Source organism: Rhinolophus hipposideros, assembly GCF_964194185.1.
Source record: "Rhinolophus hipposideros genome assembly, chromosome: 12".
Taxonomy (NCBI): domain Eukaryota; kingdom Metazoa; phylum Chordata; class Mammalia; order Chiroptera; family Rhinolophidae; genus Rhinolophus; species Rhinolophus hipposideros.
In genome coordinates this window covers 14,990,656-15,006,502 of record NC_138058.1, presented here as the reverse complement: position 1 = coordinate 15,006,502, position 15,847 = coordinate 14,990,656, and the positions used below count along the sequence as shown (strand labels likewise).

The window sequence follows — 15,847 nt, the reverse complement described above, 5'->3', positions numbered from 1 at the left end:
TCTAGCTGTAGTAGGTCCTATGGGGTCATCCATCTAGAGCCCTTTCCTAAGGACTTCCCTTCCCCTTCTCATGACATGTGAGAGCTGCCATGTTAGTAGAATATGACTCCAACTCCCCCCCACACACACACTGTTGGTCATGTTGGGACAGAGATCTACTCACAGGCCAATCATGGCATTCTAGTCTCTTTGCCAAAATTAATTGGTCTAGGGGGGACTCAAACTGGACTAATGCTCACTTTCCCAAGGTTTTTGGACTAAGGTTAGAGAGAGTCAAATGTATTTATCTCCATAAAATTTAAAACAACAAAAAAGTGGCAGAAATCAATTAATATTTTCTTTCTGAAACCCACTGAAATGACAGTGGAGGAATTAGTGAAAAGGCATAAGTTAACAAGAATACAGGGAACCTGGGAGGAGATATAGCAACAAAATTTTGGGAGCTAGAAAGCAGATGGTTAAGTGATAACTGAGTTAGAAGACCTGAGACAACTGAATCCTAAACTGGCTATGTGGAAAACCAAGAAACAACCCATTTATATCAAAAGGCTTGATATTGAAGGCATCAGGTACCACTTACTCAAAATAAGGTTAAAAGTGGGCTTAAAAACAGGAGGACTGAATAAATGTCTATTTAAAAAGCAATTAGACCCCCAATCCCTCCTCCACTGTCCTTAGTCAGTGACTATCCCTCCTCCACCCCAGCAGAGGACACTAGAAGCTTCCACTAAGAAAGGATGAAACAGAGCTGGCCCGGTGGCTCAGGTGGTTGGAGTGCGTCCTCTCAACCACAAGGTTGCTAGTTCGATTCCTCGAGTCCCGCAAGGGATGGTAGGCAATGCCCCCTGCAACTAAGATTGAACACGGCCCCTTGAGCTGAGCTGCCGCAGAGCTCCCGGATGGCTCAGTTGGTTGGAGCGCATCCTCTCAACCACAAGGTTGCCGGTTCGATTCCCGCAAGGGATGGTGGGCTGTGTCCCCTGCAACTAGCAACAGCAACTGGACCTGGAGCTGAGCTGCGCCCTCCACAACTAAGATTGAAAAGGACAACAACTTGACTTGGAAAAAAGTCCTGGAAGTATACACTGTTCCCCAATAAAGTCCTGTTCCCCTAAAAAAAAAAAGGATGAAACAGGTTTTCCAGATTGGGAGACATCAGCCACAGTGGAGGGCATAGGTTTCCCATTGGAAAAGTGTTTAAGTAGGGATACCCTACATACTAAATGAGGAAGCCACCATCTCTTTTTTCCCCATTCCGCAACCAGACTACTGACTGGCAGGCTTATTGCCTCTATGCAGAAGACTGGAAGAAACCTTTTTGGAAAATCTGACCAAGCCAAGAAAAATGTCTATAGATAGTGATATCAGAGGTTTCCCAATGAATTGGCTCAGCCAGATCACTCTGCAGCGAAGTCCCCAGTTGACCTGCCCCACATATGCACATAGGGCATCCAGTTAGCTTTTCCATAAACCACTCTTAGGTAGGTGTGGGGACAGAGCCCCAGAAAGCAGTTTCCAGGCTCTCGGCCTCATGTGGAGAGGTGCTGGCTCAGATAGTGGATGGCCGTCAGCTGTGGCTGGTTGGCCATCAGCTGTAGCCATTAAGCCATTGGTCACTGATATAACTGCCTTGGCTACGGAGGGGAGCTGAGGAGAGTGAAGGAGGAGACTGAAGGAGAGTAAGGAGAGTCGGTCGGTTGGCAGCAAAGCGGACAGCAGGTCGCACGTCGTGTAAACCCAGCCTCCAGTGAGACCATAGTGGTATGTTCCGTGGGTGTTCCGTGGGTGTTCCGTGGGTGTTCCTTTTTGGCCTCACCATGTCCTGCGTTCTTATGTGGGGAGCGGGAGCAGAGACCCCGTAGGCCGCTCCGCCGGACAGCCTGCACGACAGTAGGTGTGTAGACAAGAGTCCCCAAGATGATGGTCAAGTGATTCCCCATGACCACCCTATGTAGCAGGCCTAAAGAGCAGCCGTACAGACTGGATCAGGTCAGAGGCACTGGGAGAGATTTCTTCAAGATGATGAAACTGATGGAATATTCATTGCATTTGAACACATTGAGAGATTTATACCACTCTGGGAGGAGGGGAGAGTTTTAGGGGACTGAGTTAGCAGTAAGTATTTAGAAAGCCAGGGAATTGCCAAGCAAGACCTTTAGTAACTCTGGGGATAATAGAATTGTGCTGGTAAGGTAACATAATCCATTGGGATAATTGAGAGGTTGGGGTAGTGGGTGCGGTGACAGGATGTGGTCTGTGAAAAGTCAATGCTCATCTTCCATAATAAGAAGTCAATATGTAGCAGCTGAAATGCTTCCATGGGTGCCAAGGGCAACACCACTAGCTTTCTAATAAATTGTCCCTTTTTTACTTAAACTCATCAGAGTTATCTTCTATTGCTTGAAACTGACAAAATCATAGCTAAAACATTAGCCATGTGATCTTTCAGTACTCCCTATCCTCGGTCTGGTGCTCCCCACCCATATAACAAGCTATTATTCTTTGATTTTGTACATGTTTTAACAGTCAACCTTCTTCACCTCCTCTGTCCTCTACTCAAACTTCCTCCCAGTATCTGCCATACCATTTACCAAAGCTCAACTTCCTTTGGGGGTGTATGCCCTGGCCTGTATTGAGTCACAGTGAAAGATGTTGAGAAACCCTGAATGGGGGAAGCCTGCTTAGACAACCCCGGGCGGGAAGGCTGGGGAGAAAACAGAGCTGAGTTTCCAGTATTTAGGTGTGATTCTACTGCTCCCCAATCTTGGAATTTCAGCTTTGATTGTCTACATTTCAAAGTTGATTTATTTATGGTTTTCTCTCACTTACATCTTGACAAATTTGAACCAACTTTGTAAAATTCATAAAATACACGCAAAGACAATTAAAAAATAAAGACAGACCAAAACTCAAGTAAAAGGGTCAGAGAAATGAAAGTTTCAAGGAACCTGTGATGATAAATTGATACAATAAAGTGGTAAATCTTGTTCCAAATTTGTTGGTAGGTAAGACAAAATAGAAATTACATAATTTTGGAGTTACTCCACAGTCAAAAAACATTTATTGACTACTGAATCATTCTGGACTATATTTGACTGTAAATAAGAGAAAAAAGCTAATAACAGTATGTTTCTTTTGAGGGTAAAAGCAGTCTGGAAGTAGAGAAACCAGGGTCAGTGTGGCGCCTTTCTGGTCGTCAGGGACCCAAGATCCCTTATTGTTCAATATGCCTTTTCAAGCTACAACTATCACATTTGCATTCTAGGTCGAAGTAGAGAATGAAGAGTGAGAAGGGTATTTCCCTTCTATTTTAAGGAGACTTCCACATAATACTTCTGTGTACATTTTAATATCCTGAGCTTAATCACATGAACATACCCAGCTACAAAGGACTCTGGGAAATGTCTCTTTTAGCTGGGTGCACTGCTACCCCAAATGAGATCATGAATGAATGCTGAGGTAAGCAACTAGCAGTTTCTGTTACACTCCTTACGTGGCGGGTGCTTCTGGGCCCAAGAAATACAAAGATGAAGACAACGTAGTCCTTGCCCTTTACGAATTCACAAATGTTCAGAAGGCACTAATAATCAACCGAATATAATATCATTAGAAAAAAAAAATCTGTAATGATGTGAACAAGGAATTGTGGGAGGAGAAATGAGGTAGCAATAAGTTTTGTCTAGAGGGATAGAGAAAGATTCATAGAGCAGGTGATCACTGAGTTGGGTTTTAAACAGAACAGAAATTCAGAGCTGAGGTGAAAGCATCCCAGGTGCAGGAAAGAGCGTGCGCAAAGAGAAGCATTGAAACAGGTGAATTGTTTTAGGGTAATTCTCATGACCTTTATATGGCTTTAAGTTAGGGTTGTCAGAGTCTTGGTAGAAGATAAGGCCAAAATAACATGGTGAAGGGCCCAAGAAACTCCACTGAGAGAAGCTGGTGGTTCTGGAGGGAATGGGAGGCCTTGAAGATTTATAAACAGTGATCTCATAGGATCAGATTCTTATGTTCAAAAAAGAACCACGGAATGAGAGAAATAGTGAAATAATGCTGGGGGACTTGCGAAGTAAAGTAACCGGCTAAGGGGCAAGTGAATTCCATGTTTCCCCGAAAATAAGACCTAGCCGGACTATCAGCTCTAATGCGTGTTTTGGAGCAAAAATTAGTATAAGACCCAATATTATATTATATTATATTATATTATATTATATTATATTATATTATATTATATTATATTATATTATATCATACCCTGTCTTATATTATATTGAATAAGGCCCAGTCTTACATTATATTAAAATAAGACCGGGTCTTGTATTAATTTTTGCTCCAAAAGATGCATTAGAGCCGATGGTCTGGTTAGGTCTTATTTTCGGGGAAACACGGTTGTAAAAGTGGTATGTATTAAGGACCTGAACTAGACAGGGGAGCACATGGGGATGGAGAGAGGGAATGGTTTTGAGATTCAAAAGATGGCTGATCACAGGTTGGATATGGAGAGTGAGGAAAAGCAGAGACAACTAGAGGGCTCTGCTGTGTCTCCCCGTACTGGCTTCTGATTCTCAGACTCTTCTACCTCTTCCTTAAACAAGGGGCTACCACATGCCTGGTACTGTTCTCGGCACTGGACATTCAGTGGTGAACAAGACAGATGTACTTCCTGTCCTCATATCTGGGAGGGAGGGGTACAAATTACCGGAGCCATTTAAACGCAATGAGGGGTCAAGGACAGGCCTGCTGTATGTGGAGGCAACTTCAGGTTGTAGTCCGGGAGAAATCGGAGATGAGTGGCAAAGCAAAGCATGGGAATCAGGGTTAGATGCATCCATTTGATCCACCCACTTGGACTCTGGGTTGCACCTAAGCTTCTTTAGAAGGTCCAATCCAATGCCCTGTGTGGGTATACAATTATACTCGAAGTCTTTACTTGGTGAGGACATTTCTTCAGGCACCTGAGAAGAACATTCTGAGTTCGCCTGGCCTAGAATAACACCCTGGGATAGTGAGGATATGGGGAGGCAACAAATTTTTTTCCTGAACTGTAGGTGGGAATGTGTAACTGGCCGGGCCTTTCTGGAAGGGAACCTGGCAATAAATGTAGAACACCTTGGAAATATACGTTCCCTTGACCCAATGATTCTTCTAGAAATCTATCTCAAAGAAATAACTAAGAATGTAAGCAAATTGTTTATATTAGCAAAAAATTAGAAATGACCTTATTGTTTAACAATTGAGAATTTGCCAAGTAAATTCATGTGATGGAATTCCATTCAGCCATTAACATCTACCACAGTCTTTTAAAGATATATATATATATATATATATAATATATATATATATATATATATGTATATGTATATATATGCATATATATGTGTGTATATATGTGTATATATATATATATATATATATATATATATATATTTTTTATTATTTTTTTTTTTTAAAGAGAGCACAGCCTACAGTGGCCCTTGTGGGGATGAAACCGGCAACCTTGGTATTATTAGCACCACGCTCTAACCAACTGAGCTAACTGGCTACCCCTTAAGGCATATTTTGAATGGCTGAATAACTGAGTTTTCTTTTTATTATGGAGTAAACTATTTTGGTTAAATTTTGGACAATATAAAAATTTAAGTTAAATGATTATGCGTACTGTGAATGCTCTTGATAATAAAAGGGAATTTCAGTTTAAGTTATAACTATAATAGTTTTTCGAATTTTTTGTATAAATATGCCTCTTCAAAGATAAAGGCTGTGCTGCATACACATCTCCTGCAAGGAACTATTTCTCGTTTCAAATCAACTCTGCCCACGTAGTACCTCTATTGTGATATACTGAATTATAATCTGTACTGTACATTCTATTTTCAAGTATTGAATTAGTGTGTTTTTACTAAAGCCAATTATAATATATTCAAACTAGAATATACTATTTTAATATATAGATTACTTATATTACTATATTCTTAAGGCAAAGAACAAATTAATGAAGTACATTACAAATACATTTGTGAAAGTATACCTTGGAATAGCAATAGACTAATACCCAGAAAGTTTAATAATACAGAACATCTAATAATCTTGCATGTTCGAGGTCTGATCTATGCTTAGTTATTGTATTATAAAACTTACAAGCATGCCAAAAACTGTCAAGGAGAAGAGTAAAAAACAAAAATAAATTTGATCCCAATTCCATCACTCAGAGACAATTAATTGACTGTTGGCAATTAGGGGCCATCATTGTAGATGTTTCTATATACAAATATACATATAATAATGCCAATGAAAGAAAGTGTGTGTTTGTATGTGTAGGTGAGAAAGAAAAGTCATTTCACAGAGAATGGAAATACCCACAAACAGCATTACAAAAAATGGGATCACATTTTTATTTTAAACACAAGCATGACATTTATCAGGAGGAAAAACTTGAAGACATTCTCGAACTTCAGAAAATATTTCTTGACACCAAGAACTACAGCTTCCTAAAAATAGACCTTTAAATTAAGAAAAAGAATAACATTACATTTTTGAGTCTCTGGTCTCAGCCACAGAAGCGCTATGACGAAGAGAACGTCATCATGGGGAAAGCTTTGCAATAACACGCATACGTTATGCCACCGCTGTGGCTCTAAAGCCTATCATCTTTAGAAGTCCACCTGTGGCAAATGTGGCTACCCTGCCAAGCGGAAGAGAAACGATAACTGGAGTGCTAAGACTAAAAGACGAAATACCACCTGGACTGGTGGAAGGAGGCATCTAAAACTTGTATACCACAGATTCAGGCATGGACTCCATAAAGGAACAACACAGAAACCCGAGAGGGCAGCTGTTGCAGGATCCAGTTCGTCTTAAGGATTTCAACAATTAGTTGCACAATAATTCTTTTGATTTTAAAATTTAAAAGAAAAGTTTTGAGTCGTTTTTAAAAACAACATGTTTCAACTTTAGACAATATCTAACTTCCAGCCAAGAAACATGAGGAAATTATACCCTTCACTTTCTCTAACTTCCTCTCCCCTTGCCTCCTCCTTCTAATTTTGTTGGTTGTGTCATTTCCATATAAGAAAGGTTAATAAAATTTACATTTTATTACTTTACCACAATTCCGACAGTTGTCTGGTTGGTTCTTTTTAAAAATGGATCTGGTGTTCATTATTGTTTTTATTTACTGTGGCTTCGTTCCTATTTTTGGAGCCATTCCTTTATTGGTGGAATTTTGTTATCAAGTAGTCTTTCTTTTCCCGCCATATAGGTCTCATGGATTCTTACATGCTTCAAAGGGTCTGTGTCTTTATACTTAAAGGGGAAATTGGGTAAAAATTCTTGGGTCATTTTTTCCCTCAGATCTTTCTGGACATTGTTCTTTTATCTTTTGCCATTCAGTGTTGCTTTGGGGGAAGCCTAAGACTAACTGACATTTATTCCTTGTATATGACTTGCTTCTTCTACTTGGACATACTTAAAATTCTTTCTTTATCTCTGAAATCCAGCAACTTTACCAATATCTACCTTGATCAATGTATTATTTAAGATATAAATTCAGACAGAAACTCCCCCCAAAAACAGTGACTTTAAAAGAGAGAAATGTGCTTGTTTCTCATTCAATGATATAAGCTGATGAATCAGCAATGCTCTAACGACATTGGGAGGGTTCAGGCTCTTTCTGTTTTGTTGCTCTCCCATCCCTAGCATATTGTCCTTTTGCACATAGACCAAGATGCATTTTCTAGCCAACAGGAAGGGGAAAAGAGAAAGGGAAGCACACATCTTTCCTTCCCTTTAAGAATATACCCAGAAGTTGCACATACTAATCTTTGGGTCACGTCCCATTGGACAGAACTTGGTCATATGACCCTACCTAACTGCAAAGAAAACTGGGAAATATAGTCTTCATTCTGGGTGACCACATATCCAGCTAAAACTATTCTACTATTATGGAAGAAGGGAGAATGGATATGGAGAAAAACTAGCAATCCTTGCTATGATCAATGTGTATTGTTTTTTTCCCTAGAATACAGTTTGTCCTTTCAATCTGTAGATTCAAGTATTTCTGGAAAGCTTTTTCTCTATAATACCTGTGAACATTGTTTTTCTGTTCAATTTATTGTGTACTCTACTTTAGCAATGTCAAGTATACATAAATCTTTTGTACTTCTGTAGGTCTTTTTTATTATGATCTTTGTATCTGTATTTGTGTCCTTTGTACATGTCTTCCATTAAATTGTCTTTCCTCTAAATATTTTTTACAATGCTTTTTTTCCGGTTTCATTTTGGTTTTGTGTTCTCAATTGCATTCATTTATAACACTTTTTCAGTTGTATTTATTCCAATTTCTATGGCTTCTGATTGGGTATTTATCTCTGTAATATTGCTATTTTTTTCTTCCTTTCTTTCTGAACTAGGTCAGCATGCTTTGCATCACCTTCTGTGGCCTTAGAAGCTCTTTTTTGCATTCCTGGATCTTTTCTTTGAGCTCTTTTGTTAGGGAGACTGTTTCAGCTCTCATTCATTGAGATCATGGAGAATTATTTGCTGGGCTCTCTGTCTCCTGAAGCAATCCCTCTTCTGATGTATGTTTTTCATCTGCTTTTTGCTTATATGTCTCTCCTCTTTCAGGAGGTGAGAGTCACTTATGATCTAGGAGCAGAGTGAGAAAAGAGGGCTGGAGAGCCCACCATTCAGGAGACGGGCTCATTCTTTTCTTCTTTTTTTTTTGCCCCATGGTTAACATTTTGGTATTTATACTTCCAGACAGATACATACATAACTTTTCCTTACAGAATGAGATGACAATATATATATATATATATATCATTTTTCAATCTGTTTTCTTCATGTCATATCTCACAAAAATGTTTTTGTCATTAAATATATTTATCTCATATTATTTAAGTAGCTTCATTGCATTTCATTGGCATAATATATCATATTTTTAAACCCAATTTTTACTGGTGGACATTTCTATTGTTTTCAGTAATTTGCTATTGTAATCAAATTGAAGCATAATTTAAAATCTCTTATTTTGACTCTGTGGACTTAAAGATAAAGTTATAGGGGATCTCATAGGTTCTCTCTCTCTCTCTCTCTCTCTGTCTCTCTGTCTCTCTTTCTCCTCTCTCTCTTCCTCTCTCAGATATAATTTACATACCATGAAATCTACTGTTTTAAAGTATACAACTCAGTGGTTTTAGTACATTCAGAACATTTTCATCACCCTCAAAAGAAATTCCATATCCATTAGCAGTCACCCCCTATGCCCCTCTCCTCCTAGCTCCTGGCAACCACTAATCTATTTTCTGTCTCTATGGATTTGCCTATTCTGGACATTTCTCATGAATGGAATTATATAATAAGTGGTCCTTTGTAACTGGCTACTTTCACTTACCACAATGCTTTCAAGGTTTGCCCATATTGTAGCATGTATCATTACTTCAGTCCTTTTTTAAAACTTTGTTTTAAATTGGGCAATATCAGGGAACAGTGTGTTTCTCCAGGGCCCATCAGCTCCAAGTCAAGTCGTTGTCCTTCAGTCTAGTTCTGGAGGGCGCAGCTCAGCTCCAAGTCCAGTCGCTGTTTTCATTCTTAGTTGTGGGCGGGCGCAGCCCACCATCCCATGCAGGAATTGAACTGGCAACCTTATTGTTAAGAGTGAATTGAACTGGCGACCTTGTTGTTAAGAGCTCGTGCTCTAACATACTGAGCCATCCAGCCGCCCCTCTGGCAGCTCAGCGGCAGCTCGTTGTCTTCAATCTCCTTGTGGAGGGCACAGTTCACTGGCCCATGTGGGAATCAAACCAGCAACCCTGTTGCTGAGAGTTCACGCTCTAACCAACTGAGCCATCCGGCCGCCCCTACTTCATTCCTTTTTATGGCCAAATAATATTTCACTATATGAATACGCCACGTTTTGTTTATCCATTCATCAGTTTATGGACATTTGGGTTCCCCCCCCCACATTTTGACTATTATGAAAAAGCTGCTATCAACATTTGTGTACAAGTTTTTGTATGGGCATATGTGTTTAATTTTCTTGAGTATATATACCTAGTAGTAAATTTTCTGGGTCATATAATAGGGCAGAATTTTTTTTTCTTTACTTACTTATTAAGACTTACTCTTAATCCTTGTGTTTCTAATTCCATATGATATCATCAGTTCCTTTACAATCTGTGTCTCTAAGTAAAGAACCTTTCAGATTTGGTTTCTACAGAAGCTGAATCTATAGTTTACTGCTTGGGCTGGTGTTTACCTTGCTTTAAAGGATGGAGGAAAGGGCCTATGATGTAATATTCAACTGTTCTCATCCTGTGCCTCACACCCACTCTATATAATATCTGGTGCTTTCATGGTGTCTGCAGTTATTTTGAGCAATCTCTTCCTCCATTTTGCTAATTTAGTTGTCTCTTGTTACTCCATCTTTTTTCTTTCTTTAAAAATGTGTTGAAATCTCTCATCCACTGATATCTCGACTCCTCTGGGGGTTAAGTCCTTTTATACTCCTTCATTGTCATTTTAGTAGGGTTTTGGGGAGGAATGGCTATAAATACCAGCTTGTTTAACTGGAAGTTTCACTAATTATTCATAAGTCTTTCCAATCATTGCTCATCCTTGAAAGAGATTAGTTATTTATTAAAAATTAATTTAGAGAAAGATAAAACAAGTGACCTGGACAGACTACAGTTTTAAATTATGTTCTTCAAACACTCTATTATGAAATCAGTTTTCTCTTCTATCTGGGGCATATCCCCCCAATTTTCAGGATACAGGAGGTCTGTGTGGCAACACTTCCTAAGACAAGCTTTTTTTAAAAAAAGATTTGTATTCAAATATAGCTAATATACAACATTATGTTAATTTAAGGTGTACACCATAGTTATTCAACATTTACATATCTAAAAATGTGATCACCATGATAAGTCCAGCAACAATCTGAACCTGTACCATGTTATCACAATATTATTAACTATATTCCCTATGCTGTATATTACGTCCTCATGATTTGTTTGTTTTATACCTGGAAATTGGAACCTTTTATTCCCCTTCACTTCTTCCCCCTCTTTTTAAATTTTTCAATTACAGCTAATATTCAATATTATCTTATATTAATTTCAGGTATACATAATAGTGGTTAGACATTTATATAATTTAAGAAATGAAATCCCTGACTAGTCTAGTACCCACCGGGCATCATCCATAATTGTTACCATATTAATGATTATATTCCCTATGCTGTACTTTACATCCCCATGACTATTTTGTAACTACCAATTTATATTTCTTAATCCCTTCCCCTTTTTCTCTTACCCCCAACCCCCTTCCCATCTGGCAACCACCCATATGTTCTCTGTATCTATGAGTTTTTTTCTGTTTTGTTTCTTTCTTTTGTTCTTTGGATTCCGTATATAAGTGAAATCACATTGCATCTGTCTTTCTCTGTCTGACATTCCACTCAGCACAATACCCTCCAGGTCCATCCATGCCACTGCAGATGCCATTCTCTTCCCTGGCCGAGCAATATTCCATTGTGTATATGTACCTCCTCCTCTTTATCCATTCTTCCATAGACAGACACCCAGGCTGCCTCCATGTACAGGCCATTGTAAACAATGCTGTGATGAACATATAGATACATGTCTCCTCACAGTAACGTTTTGGGTTTCTTCAGATAAAGACACAGAAGTGGGATTATTGACTCCTTCTTTGTCTCTTGGTATAGCCTTTGTTTTTTTATTTAACTGTATATTTAGTTTTTTTCTTTCTTTCTTTTTTTTTAAAGATTTTATTGGGGAAGGAGAACAGGACTTTATTGGGGAACAGTATGCACTTTCAGGATTTTTTCCATGTTAAGTTGTTGTCCTTTCAATCGCAGTTGTGGAAGGTGCAGTTCAGCTCCAGGTCCGGTTGCCTTTTCTAGTTGCAGGGGGCACAGCCCACCATCCCTTGCTGGAGTCAAGGAGTCAAACTGGCAACCTTGTTGTTGGGAGCCCACTGGCCCATGTGGGAATCGAATCGGCCGGCGTTAGGAGTACGGAGAACCAACTGCCTGAGCCACTGGGCCGGCCCTATAGCCTTTGTTTTAAAGTCTATTTTGTCTAATATAAGTATTACTACCCTAGCTTTTTTTGTTTGTTTCCATTTTCATTAAATATCTTTTATCATCCCCTTACTTTCAGTCTGTGTGTGTCTTTTGATCTGAAGTGAGTTTCTTTAAGGCCGCATAGGGAAGGGTCTTGTTTTCTTATCCATTCAGCCACCTTATCTTTTGAGTGGAGCATTTAATGCATTTACATTTAAAGTAATTGTTGATAGATATGTAATTATTGCCATTTTATTATTCATATTTTTCATCTTTTTTTTTTTTTTTTTTTTGTCTTAAAGAAGTCCCTCTAAGATTCCTTGTAATTCTGGTTTGGTGGTGATGAACTCCTATAGCTTTTTCTTGTCTGGGAAGCTTCTTATCTGTCCTTCAATTCTAAATAATAGCTTTGTTGGGTAGAGTAATCTTGGTTGTAGGTCCTTGATTTTAATCACTTTAAATATTTTGTGCCAGTTTCTTCTGGCCTGCAAAGTTTCTGTTGAGAAATCAGCTGACAGTCTGATGGAAGCTCCCTTGCAGGTAATAACTGCTTTTCTCTTGCTGCTGTTAAGATTCTCTCCTTATCTTTAACCCTTGGCATTTTAATTATGATGTGTCTTGGTGTGGGCCTGTTTGGGTTCATCTTGTTTGGGACTCTCTGTGCTTCCTGAGCTTGTATATCTATTTCTTTCACCAGGTGAGGAAAGTTTGCACCATTATTTTTTCAAATAGGTTTTCAATTCCTCTCTCTTCTCCTTCTGACACCCCTATGATGTGAATGTTGATGTGCTCAACATTGTTGATATGCTTCATGTGGTCCCGGAGGCCCCTTAAACTATCCTCATTTTGTTGGATTCTTTTGTCGTTTTCATTGGGTGTTTTCTGCTATCTTATCATCTAAATCACTGGTTTGATACTCTGCTTCACTTAATCAACTATTGTGTCCCCCTATTCTTCATTCAGTTATTGTAGTCTTTACTTCTGCTGGGTCCTTTTTGTTTTCTATATTCATTTTTATGTTTCCTGTTTCCTTGTTGAAGTTCTCCCTGAGATCGTTGAACATCCACATAGCCAGTGTTTTGAGCTCTGCATCTGGTAGATTGCTTGTTTCCATTTTGTTGAGTTCCTTTTCTGGAGCTTTGTCTGTTCTTTTTCTTGGGACATGTTTCTTTGTCTCCCCATTTTAGCTGCCTCCCTGTGTTTGTTTCTATGTATTAGGTAAGCCTCTTCTGACTCCCAGTTTTAGTAGAGTGGCCTTATATTGTAGGTGTGCTGCGGGGCTCAGTGGCATAGTTTTCCTGGTCACCTGAGCTGGGTACTTCAGGTGTGCCCCTTGTGTGGGTTGTGTGTGCCCTCCTATTGTAGTTGAGCCTTGGTTGCTGTTGGTATATCAATAGGTGGGATTGATCCTTGGGCCGATTTGTTGTGAGGACTGGCCGTGGAGGAGCTGTTGTGCATAGGCTGACCCTACAGAGCAGGATTCACTTTAGCAGGGCTCTAGTGCCTGCCCAGTGTGCCTTTTAGGTGTGTCATCCCTGCAGGTGTCTGGGTGGTGCTCCCACTGGGTCTGAAGCTGGCCACCAGGTGTGCCAGTCTTGGAGCCTTCTGGGGGGGACATTATCACAAGCCAAATTCGGCCTGTGCCCTGCCTGGGGTCAGCTGGCATGAGTCACAAAGCAATCCACAGATGGTTGCTGCCTATGCTGGGCTTAGAGCTGCCTTGAGAGTCCAAGCTGTGAATAAGGCCAGCTGTTGCTAATGCCAGGTTTAGGGCTTCTCAGCCAGAGGTACAGGACAACCTGAAGCCAGTTGCTGTTTGTTTGGGTTTTGTGAACATTTGAGAAATTTTAGGAAAGTCCACAGTATGAGCCAAGACAAGCCATTTATACAGGAAATCCCCTGGAAGCACCTTGGGTGGACCTGAAAGTTGAGTGGGGCAGGGTCTCAGGAAATCAGGACCAATGAATGATGTTAGCCATGTTGACGGAGACTCAGATATGGTGGCTGCCTTCTATATCTGGGAGGAGGGAGGGCTCAACAAAGAAACAATGGTTTCTGCCAGCTCCACCATTGGGAGAAACCTGCCCCTCCAGCCCTTGCCCTGAAGCCAGATAATTCAGTTCCTCCTTGTGTGCCCCTGGCACCTTTGGAGCTGCTGCCCCAGTGCTGGAGCTCAGAGTGAGTCCATCAGAAAGTATATCTGTGCACGGTCCCTTTAAGAGGAGGGTTTGGGACTCTAGCCACTTCTGTCTTGCTCAGCCACAACCTCTGCTGGTTTTCACAGCTAGAAACTATGGGGTCTTCTCTCCCCAGCACTGGAACCCTTGGGAGCCTGGTGTAAGGCTGGGATCCCTCACTCCTCCAGAGTGTGAAGGAACCTCCATGACCACGTTATTCCTACTGAATTTTAATGGTCACACGTGGGTGTGGGACCAGCCCATTCTGCATCTCTATCCCTCTTACCAGTCAAGGTGGCTTCTTCTGCATGTCTTTAATTGTAGGGCTTCGGTTCAGCTGGACATCAGGCAGTTGTCAATGATGGTTGTTCTGCAGTTTAGCTGTAATTTTGATGTGGTCGTGAGGAGATGTAAGCACAGAATTTACCTACTCTACCATCTTGACTGGATCTCCAAGACAAGCTTTTTTTTTTCGTCTGTTTGGGATGCTATAAATAAAATACTATACACTGGGAGGCTTAAACAACAAACATTTATTACTCACAGTTCTGGATGTTGGCAAGTCCAAGATCAAGGCACCAGAAGATTTTGTGTCTGGTGAGTGCCTGTTTCCTGGTTCATAGACCACTGTTTTCTCACTATGCTCATGGCAGAATGGGTGAGAGAGCTTTCTGGGGTCACTTTTATAAGGGCACTAATCTCATTCATGAAGGCTCCACCCTTATGACCAAATCACCTCTCAGAGGTTCCATCTCCAAATATTATCACATTGCGGATTAGATTTCAAAGTATGAATTTTGGAGAAGACATTCAATGTATTGCAGGCTTTCTGATACTATTCCCTCATTTCCCCTTCCTCATCCCTCCTTACTCCCAGCAGCTTCCCTTAGCTAGGAGGCTGGGACATAGACAATTAACATGGTACCTATACATGGCTTACTCATTACTTCCACCTCACCATTCCCTACATCAACTAGGATGAAGCTACTTCTCTGGAGTCATTCCCGCTGCTCACCTTATGGTTCCAGACAATGGACCATTAAGACGGGCCTTCCAGAACTGTGCCCTAATCTTCACTTGGCAGTATACAGCTTCCTTGGATCATTAGAGCTGGAGACAGGTACAAGAATGTCCAGCACTATTTGTAATAACAAAAAACTGGAAACATAAAAATGACTTCTATGAGGGGGATGGGTAAATACAGTGTCACATATTCATAGTACAATGGAACACAATTCATGAATAAAAACGAGTGAACTCTAGCTGCACACAACAGCACAGATGGGTCTTAAAAATATACAGTTGAGTGAAAGAAAGTAAGTCACAGAAAAATATACACTTTGTGATTTCATAAAATGCAAAAACTCCCCCATATTAAAATATATTATGTAGGAAAATGTACATAAAGAGGAAAACTCTAAAGAAATAGAGGGTAATGATTAATTAAAAATTCAGGGTAGTAGATGCTTCCTAGAAGGAGAGAGAAGGTTGTGACTGGAGAAATCCACAGAGGATCTTCTAAGGCACAAATTAAATTAGATTTTAAAAACCTGGTTAGTAAGTACATGGGTTCATTTTATTGTTATTAGTT

The 15,847-nt window shown here is 40.0% G+C and overlaps 1 protein-coding gene and 1 pseudogene across 2 annotated transcripts in view; one reads left to right on the top strand and one right to left on the bottom strand.

The window, feature by feature from the left end:
* Positions 1-15,847, bottom strand: part of CAPG (capping actin protein, gelsolin like) — a gene marked incomplete at its 5' end in the record, with an annotated part of 104,751 nt that overhangs the window by 50,279 nt on the left and 38,625 nt on the right. The gene's annotated exons all lie outside the window — the stretch shown is intronic.
* LOC308505884 (large ribosomal subunit protein eL37-like) lies at positions 6,562-6,855 on the top strand (annotated as a pseudogene). The gene has a single exon. The product of its transcript is annotated as a large ribosomal subunit protein eL37-like (transcript).